This window comes from Lepidochelys kempii, chromosome 4, assembly GCF_965140285.1.
Source record: "Lepidochelys kempii isolate rLepKem1 chromosome 4, rLepKem1.hap1, whole genome shotgun sequence".
NCBI lineage: Eukaryota > Metazoa > Chordata > Testudines > Cheloniidae > Lepidochelys > Lepidochelys kempii.
In genome coordinates, this window is record NC_136383.1 from 141,517,724 (window position 1) to 141,529,283 (window position 11,560).

The following is an 11,560-nucleotide window of genomic DNA, read 5'->3' on the forward strand; positions in this document are numbered from 1 at the left end:
GCTGTAGTAAAAGAATAAGAAATTAAAAAAAACAACAGTGCCCCTCTGAAGCAACAGAAGGGGTGAGGTGCACCAAACAAAAAGAAGCAATGTTAGAAACACTGAGCCTTAGGTGGCTCTGAGTAATCCGATTGTCACTTTAATAATCTAGTATGCCAAGGGGGTGGTGTCTGTATAATAATTCAAAGGGGGAAAACCCAGTTGAGGCCTGAGGTACCTCCCGGATTGCAAACATAAGGTAGAGTAGTAGGGTGTCTCAATCCTTCCCATCTCAACTTACCACTTTCCTTATCATTGCCTTGAGGGTTCAGTTAAACCTTTCTACCAGCCCATTGGACTGCGGATGATACCCTGAGAACTTCAGTCTATGTATATGGAGCAGCGTACAGAGGTCCTTCATTAGCTTTGACATAAATGGGGTACCTTGGTCTGTTAGTATCTCCTTTGGAAGCCCCACACAGGCAAAGATCCCCACCAGATCTTTAGCTATCGTTTTAGAGGCCGTGTTCTGCAGGGGGACGGCTTCTGGGTAGCAAGTATATATTGGTGGCCCTGTGCTGTCTTCTCCAGGGGTCCCACTAGATCCATGGCTATTTGCTCCAAGTGGACCTCTATGATGGTAAGGGGTATTAAAGGTGCCCTCAAGTGCGGATCGGGACTGTGCAGCTGACACTCTGGGCAGGATGCACAGTACCGCCGCACTTCATATACTCCGGGCCAGAAGAATCGTCGCAGGACCCGTGCCAGGGTCTTCTCTACCCTCAAATGCCCCCCAAAAAGATGACTATGGGCCAGACTTAATACAGCATTCTGGTGTTTGAGGTACTAGGATCTGTTGTACCTTCTGCCCCTGTACTGGTGCAACCCAGTAGAAGAGATTCTTCTTCATTATGAAGTAGGGTCCTGGTCCCTGGGTTTTCCCTTCCATGGGGACCCCGTCTATTTCGGTCACCTCCTTCCTAATGTTGTCGTACCTTGGGTCTTCAGCCTGGTCCCATCCAAAGTTTCCTCTCCCGGGGCTAATCTGAATTCACAGTCCAGGTCGACTCCTCTTGTGTCTGTCCAGGAGTTGGGAGGATTTGGGGGGAACCTGGGCCTGCCTTCTACTCCAGGTTCCAGCCCAGGGCCCTGTGGAATGCAGCTGTCTAGAGTGCCTCCTGGAACAGCTGTGCGACAGCTACAACTCCCTGGGCTACTTCCCCATGGCCTCCTCCCAGCCCCTTCTTTATCTTCACCACAGGACCTTCCTCCTGGTGTCTGATAATGCTTGTACTCCTCAGTCCTCCAACAGTCCGCGTTCTCACTCTCAGCTACTAGCGCCTCTTGCTCCCAGCTCCTCACACACACACCACAAACTGAAGTGAGCTCCTTTTTAAAACCCAGGTGCCCTGATTAGCCTGCCTTAATTTATTCTAGCAGCTTCTTGATTGGCTGCAGGTGTTCTAATCAGCCTGTCTTAATTGTCTCCAGAAGGTTCCTGATTGTTCTGGAACTGCCCCTGTTACCTTACCCAGGGAAAAAGGGACCTACTTAGCCTGGGACTAATATATCTGCCTTCTATTTCTCTCCTATAGCCATCTAGCCTACCCTGTCACAGTCCCTTTTAAGACAGTCTCAGAGCTGCTGATGGCTTTGAATCCAAAAGCAAGCCAGAAAGCATCTGTGTTGATGCAAATTACCTAACGGATAGAGGAAGGTGAGAACTGCCCACAAATGGCAGCACAAAGAAGCTGCAGATAAACAACATATCTGGTCAGCAAACAAACTACCTGAAACCAAAAGGCTCAAATTATGAGCCTCCAGAGGAAGGTGGAAAAAGGAGTCAAACCTACGACTAAGAGAGGAACAGGTTAACCTTAAGTAGAAAAATGCAGTATGCAGTGCTGAAATCTGAAGACCGGTACAAAAGGGGTCTGCTCATATGCATGACACTCCTACCTTTTAATTCACCAAAACCCTAAGGATATAATTCATAGTATAACAAGATACCTTTAATAGATTTGATGCTAATGGTATTGTTAATATTAAAATTAAACATTGGAATACATTTAATGTTAAGAAGTACCCCTGTAACAATGTATAGTGTTTGTTTTTTTTTTAACTCATACCCACAACCACACACAGACCTTTAGGGTCATATGGTAATGATGCTTCTCATCTATTACCTGTGAATAAACTTAGAGCTTAGCACAGCAGAGAAACATTACAAACCTGGCCTGCCTAGAGAACAAAAAACCACAGGAAAGTATGGGGGTAATTTCTCTGTTTTGCCTGCAATCAGCAAGGGTATTTGTAAAAGAAAGGGATATTTTAAGCAATAATCTGCTACCCCAAAAGGAGTAGAAACATGTTTTTGTCTTTCAGAAAATCAGAAAAAGCTGGTGCCAGCTGAAGAGCAACCCAGAATACCATGGATCTACTGTTGTGACAAAAATTGCGTTGTGTTTTATGTTTTGTCTTGTGTTGTTTGTCTTGTTGCTACCAATGTTGCAGAAGGGCAGAGGTCAAGGAATGCCAGTCTGTTAACAGGGAAACATCCTCAGGTAGTAAACACCATATTAGAAGGGATTGGTTTTGGAGCAGGAATTATAAATACCGAGACTTAGAGGTAATTAAGAATAAGTTAAGTTCCTTGACACAACTGCAAGATAGTCTCATTCACAAGCAGGCAGATACTACTTTGGATTTGCAAAAACAACAAGGAGTACTTGTGGCACCTTAGAGACTAACAAATTTATTTGGGCATAAGCTTTCGTGGGCTAAAACCCACTTCATCAGATGTGTGGAGTGGAAAATACAGTAGAAAGATATATATACACACACAGTACATGAAAAGATGGGGGTTGCCTTACCAATTCTAATGAGACAATTCAATTAAAGTGCTCTTTTATCAGCACGAGGAAAAATCACTTGTGGTGCTAATCAGAATGGCCCATTTCAAACAGTTGACAAGAAGGTGTGAGTAATGGTGGGGGGAAAATTAGCATGGGGAAATAGTTTTTAGTTTCTGTATTCACTGTGAAAATCTAAAAGCAAGGGCACAGTGGGACAGATCTCCGCATTAAAATGATTGTGATGGAAAAGTCCCTCCAGCAGTCTGTCTCAGGAGACACCAACAACTCAATCACAGGCCAGCAAAACTTCTCACGAGGGCAATGCTCAGCCTTCCAATACCTCAAAGAAGCAAGCTTCGACCTCCCCGAAACAGATCTGTAGCGAAGCGACGACTCACCAGCGCAACACCTCCTGCTGGTCATCAGGGAATTAGCTCTTCTCCAGCATACAGAGTCTTTCCTGCCGCTGGCCCCGTGTCTCTCTGGAACCCTGGTGCCCTTTACCTCAGGGTTCTGCTCCCTGCAGTACCCCCGCACTCTGGGTCTCCCCTCCCAGGGGAGCCCCCAACCCTCTAAACCCACCTTGCCTCCGTGACTACTGCCAGTCACCATCTAGCCCCCGCTCACTGGGGCAGACTGCAGTGTGTAATGGCCACTCATCGCAGGCAAGGGGGTTGGACCAGCTGCCTCTGCCTATCCCCGGGCTGCCCCTCTCCAGTCCCAGTACCTGCTTAGGCCTTTAACAAGGCCTCAGCCTGGGGAGTTGCCAGGCTGGAGCTCCCCAGCTCCTCTTGGCCTTCCCCAGCCCTGCTCAGCCTTGGGTACCTTGTGCTCCCAGGCAGCCAGGTCCTTCCCACTCCAAGGCTGGAAAGAGTCTGACCCAGCTCCTCCCTGTGCCCTTATATCAGGGGCGCCGCGGTGGCCTGATTGGGTGTGGCCCCAACTGTGGCCGCTTCCCCAGTCCGCCTGTCTTTTCCCCCAGGAGTGGGGTAACTGCCCCGCAACAATGGCACATTTGTGAAGCCCTCGTTGCTGCTGCTGCTGCCATGCATCTGTTACACTTGTGGGGAAGGCGTGTGGGTGAGGCAGGACCCAGGGAGACCTGGCTTCAGCTTCTAGCTCTGCTCCAGGCTTTCTGTGTCACCTCTGGGCCTTGCGCCAACACACCTCCTGGAATCCAGGGCCTTGGGTAGGCCTAGAGCTGGGTGACATGGGGAAAGCAGGATCCCACTGCACCCAGCTCCCCCAGCCTCTGGGACATATGTGGGGAGAGGTCTCTGCTCTCTGGGGCAGACAGGAAAGAGGGCAGAGGGCAGTGGTGATGCAGGAGAGGCAGCAGGATGCAGCACAGTGAGGGAGGAGAGGCACCTGGTAGTAAGGTGTGGTTGTTCCCATTGCATCCTCCTCTGGCAAACAGCATGTCAAGCTCCCACCTGCTGAGTGCAGCTGTCAAATATAAAGGGAGGGTAACAACCTTTATTTATGCAGTAGCATAAAATCCCTCCTGGCCAGATGTACTGAGGGGGTTAAGGAGCTCAAATAACCTGGTTGGCACCTGACAAAAGGACTCATAAGGAAAAAAGATACTTTCAAATTCTACGGGGGGAGGTTTTGTTTGTGCTCTGGTTTGTTCCCTCTCTGGATGGAGGGAGAGAGACGAGGCAGGTAAAACATACCTGAAATGATACAGAAATTGTAAGTAAGGGCAAGGAAATGTAAGTTTAAATATATTAGATTATCTTTTGGTTTAGCTTGTGAATTTTCCCTATGCTAAGAGGGAGTTTCATTCCTGTTTTTTGTAACTATGAAGCTGAGCCCAGAGGGGAATCCTCTGTGTTTAAATCTTTATTACCCTGTAAAATTACCTTCCATCCTCATTTTGCAGGTGAGATTCTTTTACTTTCTTTAAATAAAGTTCTTCCTTTAAGAACCTGTTTGATTTTCAGTGTCCTAGAGACAAAGGGTCTGATCGGTACTCACATTATTCTCAAGCCTCCACAGGAAAGGGGGTGAAGAGGCTTGGGGGAATATTTTGGGGGGGAACAGGGACTCCAAGTGACCCTTTTCCTCAATTTCTGTGTAAAATCACTTGGTGGTGGCAGCAATACCATCCAAGGACAAGGAAAGGAATTTGTACCTTGGGGAAGTTTTAACCTAAGCTGGTAGAAAACAAGTTTAGGGGGTCTTTCATGCAGGTCCTCATGTCTGTACCCCAGAGTTCAGAGTGGGGAGAGAACCCTGACAGCAGGAAATAATGAACAGTGTTGGCAGATGCTCCATTGCCTGCTGCAAGACAAACAGTGCCCCCGGGTTGGGGGGAATATCGCTCCTCACTCCCACTCCCTCCAGCGGAGGTGATGCTGACCATGGTCTGTCCCTGTCTGCTCCGACTGCCAGCCGTGGTCCACTCCCTCAGGTCAGCACAGGCTTGATCAAACATGGCAGCACCTTAACACAAACGGGTCCTCAGGTGCCTTGGCGGGAAGGAGCCTCGTCTCAGGAGAAGCCAGAGGCAGGTGGAGCTGCCAGATGTGAGGCACCTCTTGCCCTTCCTGGTTTTAAACAACTTTTGCAACCTCATTGTCATGCTGGCTTGTGGATTTCTGCTCTGTTGCTGTCACATGCTCACACACGTACCCCACTGTGGAGAAGCCAGCGCCCACCCGCCCCAGAGATCACATGGGCCAGCGTCCTCACAGCTGACTGTAAGTGGATGGTCTGGGGGGACCCAGAGCCATGGGGCAGGTCCGTGGCTAAGACCTTCACCATGTGAGGTGGGTTTGGACCCTCAGCTGCTCCCAGATTCTCAGGTGGGGACACTGGCCAAGGGCTCTGGAGAGGGGTAACTCACCGCTGGCACGCCCCCCTCGTGGCTGGGTGCGCAGTAGCAGGGTCTACTCCTCTGGGCTGGTGCCCCTGCTTACAGCCCCTTTAGCCAAGTGGTGGCCCATATCTTCTTGGGATTCACCCTCTGGCCGGGTCATGTGCAGCCAGGTAAATCAAGTCCCACGCAACCACATTCTGGGAGATCCATCCTAGGTCTACAGCCTGACCTCAGCTTCCAGTCCATATCTCCAGGGGGTCCTTGGTAGACAATAGTGGAAGCCCGGCCCGCCCTCTGCTCTGGGTTGCAGCCCAGGGACCCTGGAGCAAGCAGCTAAAGTCTGTCTATTCAGCTCCCCTGTATCCACCCTGGGCTAGTTCCCACCTTGGCCTGTCTCTGGGCCTGTCTCACAGCCCCTTCCTGGTCTCACTTGTTACTAGCAGCTCTGTGTTCTCAGGGAACCAGGGCACAGTACCCAGCCTGTCTGACTCACAAAAGGCCTTCCCCCCACCAGCCTCTGCTTGAGCCCAAACCAATGAGAAGACAGACTTACAAAAAACAATGAAAAGGCCATGGGAAACGCACCTAAATCCCTGGGATAAGGGTGACAGGATTAAGGCAACCTTACCTGGTTAGTCTCTAAGGTGCCACAAGTCCTCCTTTTCTTTTTGAGAATACAGACTAACACGGCTGTTACTCTGAAACCTGTCAGTATGCAAGGCACTGCATTTAGCCGTATGGAGTGGAAATCTATCAACTGCATGAAAAAAACTTGTACAGATACAGACAGACATCATCTTCCTTTCCAAATGCAAACAGATGGACATCGTACCAAAAGGACCGAAGGTAAAAAAATCCATTACAATCTACATACCACACAGACTATGCTGACAGCTTGTGCCCCACGCTCTCAAAGAAACTGCGGAATCACCTGATCAACATCCTCTACAGCAAACAGGGAAAGGTTAAGAATGAGCTCTCAAAAATGAAAAGGAGGACTTGTGGCACCTTAGAGACTAACCAATTTATTTGAGCATGAGCTTTCGTGAGCTACAGCTACTCTGAAACCTCTCAAAAATGGATACTCTCATAAAAACCCAACCTTCCACACAAACTTCCTCGTGGCTGGACTTTACTAAAAGTAGACAAGCCATTTACAACACACACTTTGCTTCTCTACAAAAAAAGAAAAAAAAGAAAAAAAAAGGACACTAAACTTTCTAAACTACTACATGCCACAAGGGGCCACAGCAATGGTTCCCTCAACCCACCCAGCAATATTGTTAACCTATCCAACTATACTCTCAGCCCAGCAGAAGCAGCTGTCCTATCTCGGGGCCTCTCCTTCTGCCCCTCCACCCCCACGAACATGATACAGTTCTGTGGTGACCTAGAATCCTATTTTCGACGTCTCCGACTCAAGGAATATTCCCAACACATCTCTGAACAACATACTAACCCACAGAGACCTCCCTACCAACACTACAAAAAGAAGGATTCTAGGTGGACTCCTCCTGAAGGTTGAAACAGCAGACTGGACTTCTACATAGAGTGCTTCTGCTGACGTGCGCGGGCTGAAATTGTGGAAAAGCAGCATCACTTGCCCCATAACCTCAGCCATGCAGAACACAATGCCATCCACAGCCTCAGAAACAACTCTGACATCATAATCAAAAAGGCTGACAAAGGAGGTGCTGTTGTCATCATGAATAGGTTGGAATATGAACAAGAGGCTGCTCGGCAGCTCTCCAACACCACTTTCTACAAGCCATTACCCTCTGATCCCACAGAGTTACCAAAAGAAACTACAGCATTTACTCAAGAAACTTTTTTCAAATTGGTTAGTCTCTAAGGTGCCACAAGTACTCCTTTTCTTTTTGCAAAATACTGAAGCTCCCTAATTGCATTGTGAGCTCCCTCCAAGGAACACCGCCCATAGCCAGGAATGATCAGTTCCCATTGTTTAGCCTGAACTAAACAACTTTGGTTTCCTCCCTGGAGCCATCAGTTTACCCATAAACAAATCTAGTGTTCTCCCTTGAACCATTATTCTTTCCCCATTCGCTCTGCAGCGACGCTCCTCATCCCTAAGCTAAAGATCCCTGCAGTGCCCAAAAATCCTGTGGAGTTTGCTCATCAAGTTGGTTACAACCAGGCCAATTGTAATGTGGAAGTGGGGATAGGGACCTGCTGAACCTGGGGCACAGGAGGGTGGCAGTTTGGAAGTGCTGCTCAACCCAGCCTGCTGAGTCCAGGGACATATAAGGGGTCAGCTTGGGAGCGCTGATTGACCCAGTCCTCTTAGACACGCTCTGTTAATGTGTGTGTGTCTGATTCTGGGGCTGGAGGAACTCAGCCTTGGGAACCGAGGTCCTGAAGGATAGCTCCATTGGGAGGGGACTTGCAGCAGGGAAAATCAGAGCGCCGTATGAGAACACAAGTGACACAAGCAACACACGGACAGAATTACAGGAACCACCTTCTCCCCCAGAAGAGTAACCCTAATAAATGAGCATACCCCAAAGTAATGGGCAAAGCTGGTAGCACACTCCTCCACAGAGCCCACAAGGAAAGGAGATGAGCTACAGTGAGCAAAGCGAATGTAAAGGGCCTAGGCCAGGTCTACCTGCCCCCAGGGGGCTCTGGAATAGGGCTGCCAGCTTTCTAACCACACAAACCCAAATACCCTTGCCCTGCCCCACCCCTTTCCTGAGACCCCCTGCTCAGCTCATCCCCCCCTCACTCTTCCCCCACCATCACCAGGCTCAGTCAATGGGTTAGGGGGGTGAGAGCGCCAGCTGGGGGTGTGGGTTCCAGGGTGAAGCCAAAAATGAGGGGCTCAGGGTGGGAAAGGGGCTCCAGGCTGGGGCAGGAGTTGGAGTGTGGGAGGGGTGAGGACTCTGGCTGGCAGTGCGGGATCTGGGGTGGGGCCAGGGATGAGGGGTTTGGGGTGCAGGAAAAGGCTCATGGCTGAGGCAGGGGGTGAGCAGTATCTGTTCTGGGAGGGAGTTTGAGTGCAGGATGAGGCTCAGGGCAGGGACAGGAGGTTGGGGTGCAGCAGGAGGTGAAGGGTGCGGGCTTTGGCCAAGTGGCTCCTGGAAGCAATTGATACGTGGGGCTCCTTGGCTTAGGGGCGGCCAGCTGGCTCTGTGCACAGCCCCTGCTTGCTGACACCGCTCCCATTGGCTGCAGTTCCCAGAGTGGGCGCCCAGGTTGGGGCACAGGGCAGCGCGCGGAGACCCCCTAGCCACCCTTGCATGTAGGAGCTGGACATGCCGGAGCCGCGTAGAGCCAGGGCAGGTAGGGATCCTGCCTTAGCCCCGCTGCTCCGCCAACTGGACTTTGGCCTATTAAAATCTCCCAGATTGCCTATAATAGTCATGGGGAGATTGAGGCAATGTAAGGGGACTCGGCCGGGGCTTGTCCCTCTGCGGGGTGGTGGGACACCACACTGCTTCCCTACACCCTCTCTGCTGGGTTGGGGAATACCCAGTCTATGGCCCAGACCTTCAGGCAGGGCCCCGCAAGCAGTACAATGTCAGCCCCAGCCCTGGGTCAGGGCGGACAGCAAACAAATAGTCACAGGCTCAGGCCCTTAAGCAGGGACTGAGCAAATAGTTCACCAGCAAACCCCAGGCTCCAGGCTTTGAGCGACCAGGGAGAGGGCCACCCGCAAGGGGGATGGCAGGGGAATGCAGGCCCACCCACTCCCCTGCATCCCAGCCCGGGACCCTAGCAGGGGCAGAAGACCCGCTGCTGGATCAGTGGGGATCCTGGCCACAACACACTGACATGGGCTCTGGCGGTGCTGCAGCCAGACTAGGGTCGGCTGCCCCTAGGCTACTTCCAGACTCCCCCTCGTAGGGTACCTGGGTCAGGGTGGTGTCCTCAGAGGGTTCCTGCACCATGGGTTCCTCCGGGTAGCTGGCAAGGGGTAGGCTTGGCAGCTCCTCTGGGTGGCCAGCAATGGTTAGGCTGGGCGGCTCCTCCATGCACTGGTTGGTGTCAGGCATTGGCTGATCCGGCCAGTCCTTGGGTTAGCTGCAGATTGCTGAGTTCTGCCAAGCCAGGCCATGGACATCTGGCCCCTCCAACAGCTGCCACCAAAGTGAGCTCCGGGGTTGGGCTTTTATACTTCCTGTCCTGTGCCTTGACCTCTGGGAGGTGGGCACAGGATCCACTGGGCTCCGCCCACTTTGGTGTCTGGGGAGGGGTGGGGCACCACACCGCCTTGCTACAGGCCGATTCTTGGAGACTCCTGGCCAATCCGGGAGAGTTGGCAACCCTACTCCAGTGTCTAGTAGTCTCAGGATAGACCCTGCCCCTAACCCAGCCCAGCCTTCCTTCACAGGGTTAGCACTACAGGGCCACTCCCTCACCCAGTTCTTTTAACTGGTCCCTCCAGCCTGATGCCCCCCGCAGGTGTAATAGGGCCAAGCGGATTGAGCCCACCGGCTCTTATTAACCCCCTTCCAGCCAGCATGGGGACTGTGCCCCCCCATCACATCATCCCGGCCTGGTCCACCATTTCCCTGGACGGTGGGCTGCAATATCCAGGCCTTGTCTCCTGCAGAGTGGCTCACTGAAATGCACTCCATGGGCTCCTCTGACGCTTGGGAAGGTAAAGCTGGTGCAGAGCAGAGCAGCTTTCTGGGGTGACTGATCTCTGGCTAACCCGCCTCTGGATGTGACTGTCATGCCCACGATCTCTGCAATAGGATGGTGTTGGAGGTCGGTCTTGGGTCACTGGAGCTGGCAGTGTAAACATGTGTGTCACATCGCTGGCTGCACCCTTGACCTCCCCTGCTGCCAGCACTGGGGACTAAAATCCTGCTCCCACTCAGTACAGCCTTGTGGCTGCCACCTCTCACAGCCCCGGTGAGCTGAGCTCCCTCCCTAGACCGAAGAAGAGAAGCAGAGATTCTCCACAATGGTTATTCCAACTTGAACAGTGTTGGGAGCAGCCGCTGCACCCTTAGGAGGCTCACACAGGGATTGGGAACTTTGCCCTGCTACCTACCCCAAAGAGCAGCTGTGTAGGGAGCCCCCCAGAGCTCTGCCCCAGCTAGGGAGCGGTTCAGCTGAACCAGTGAGAATATTTTTGTAAATTTCGGCACTGCCATGAGACCCTGTTATAAGCCATTCCTTGAGGTCAAGCTCACCGAGCACCTCTTTCTCTTCTGCCGCTAACAGTTGTGGGAAGGCAGAGGGGGTCGCAGGGCACGCTGGGTCCTGTTCCAATGCCCCGTGATGCATTGCTTTGCATCTCAGCAATCCCTGTGCTTCCATCTGCATTTGGCGCCATCTTCCAATGGTCTGTGTACTGCGCGCTCTGCCTCTTCGGGCTGCAGGAACGGATCCCGAGCTGCTGACCAGGATGCTGCTCGCTCTGACCAACACGTCACAAGTGGCAGTGGAGTAATTCCTTCAACTACGAAGGCAAGAGGAGTGTGACATTGATCTCGCCACGCATTGTAGCTACGACACGAGGTTGCTTGTGGCATTCACGGAGGTGCTGACCACAGTGGAACGCTGCTTTTCAGCTTGGGGAACAAGTGCTGAGTGGTGGGATCACATCGTCATGCACGTCTGGGATGATGAGCAGTGGCTGCAGAACTTTCGTATGAGGAAAGCCACATTCACGGGACTGTGTGATGAGTTCGCCCCCGCCCTGCGGCGCGGGGACACAAGAATGAGAGCTGCCCTGCTGTTGGAGAAGCGCATGGCGACTGCACTGTGGAAGCTGGCTACTCCAGACTGCTGCCGATTGGTCGCTAAACAGTTTGGAATTGGAAAGTCAAGTTGGACTTGTGTTGATGGAAGTGTGCAGGGCCATTAATTGCATCCTGCTCCAAAAGACCGTGACTGTGGGCATCGTGCATGACATTGTAGATGGCTTTAC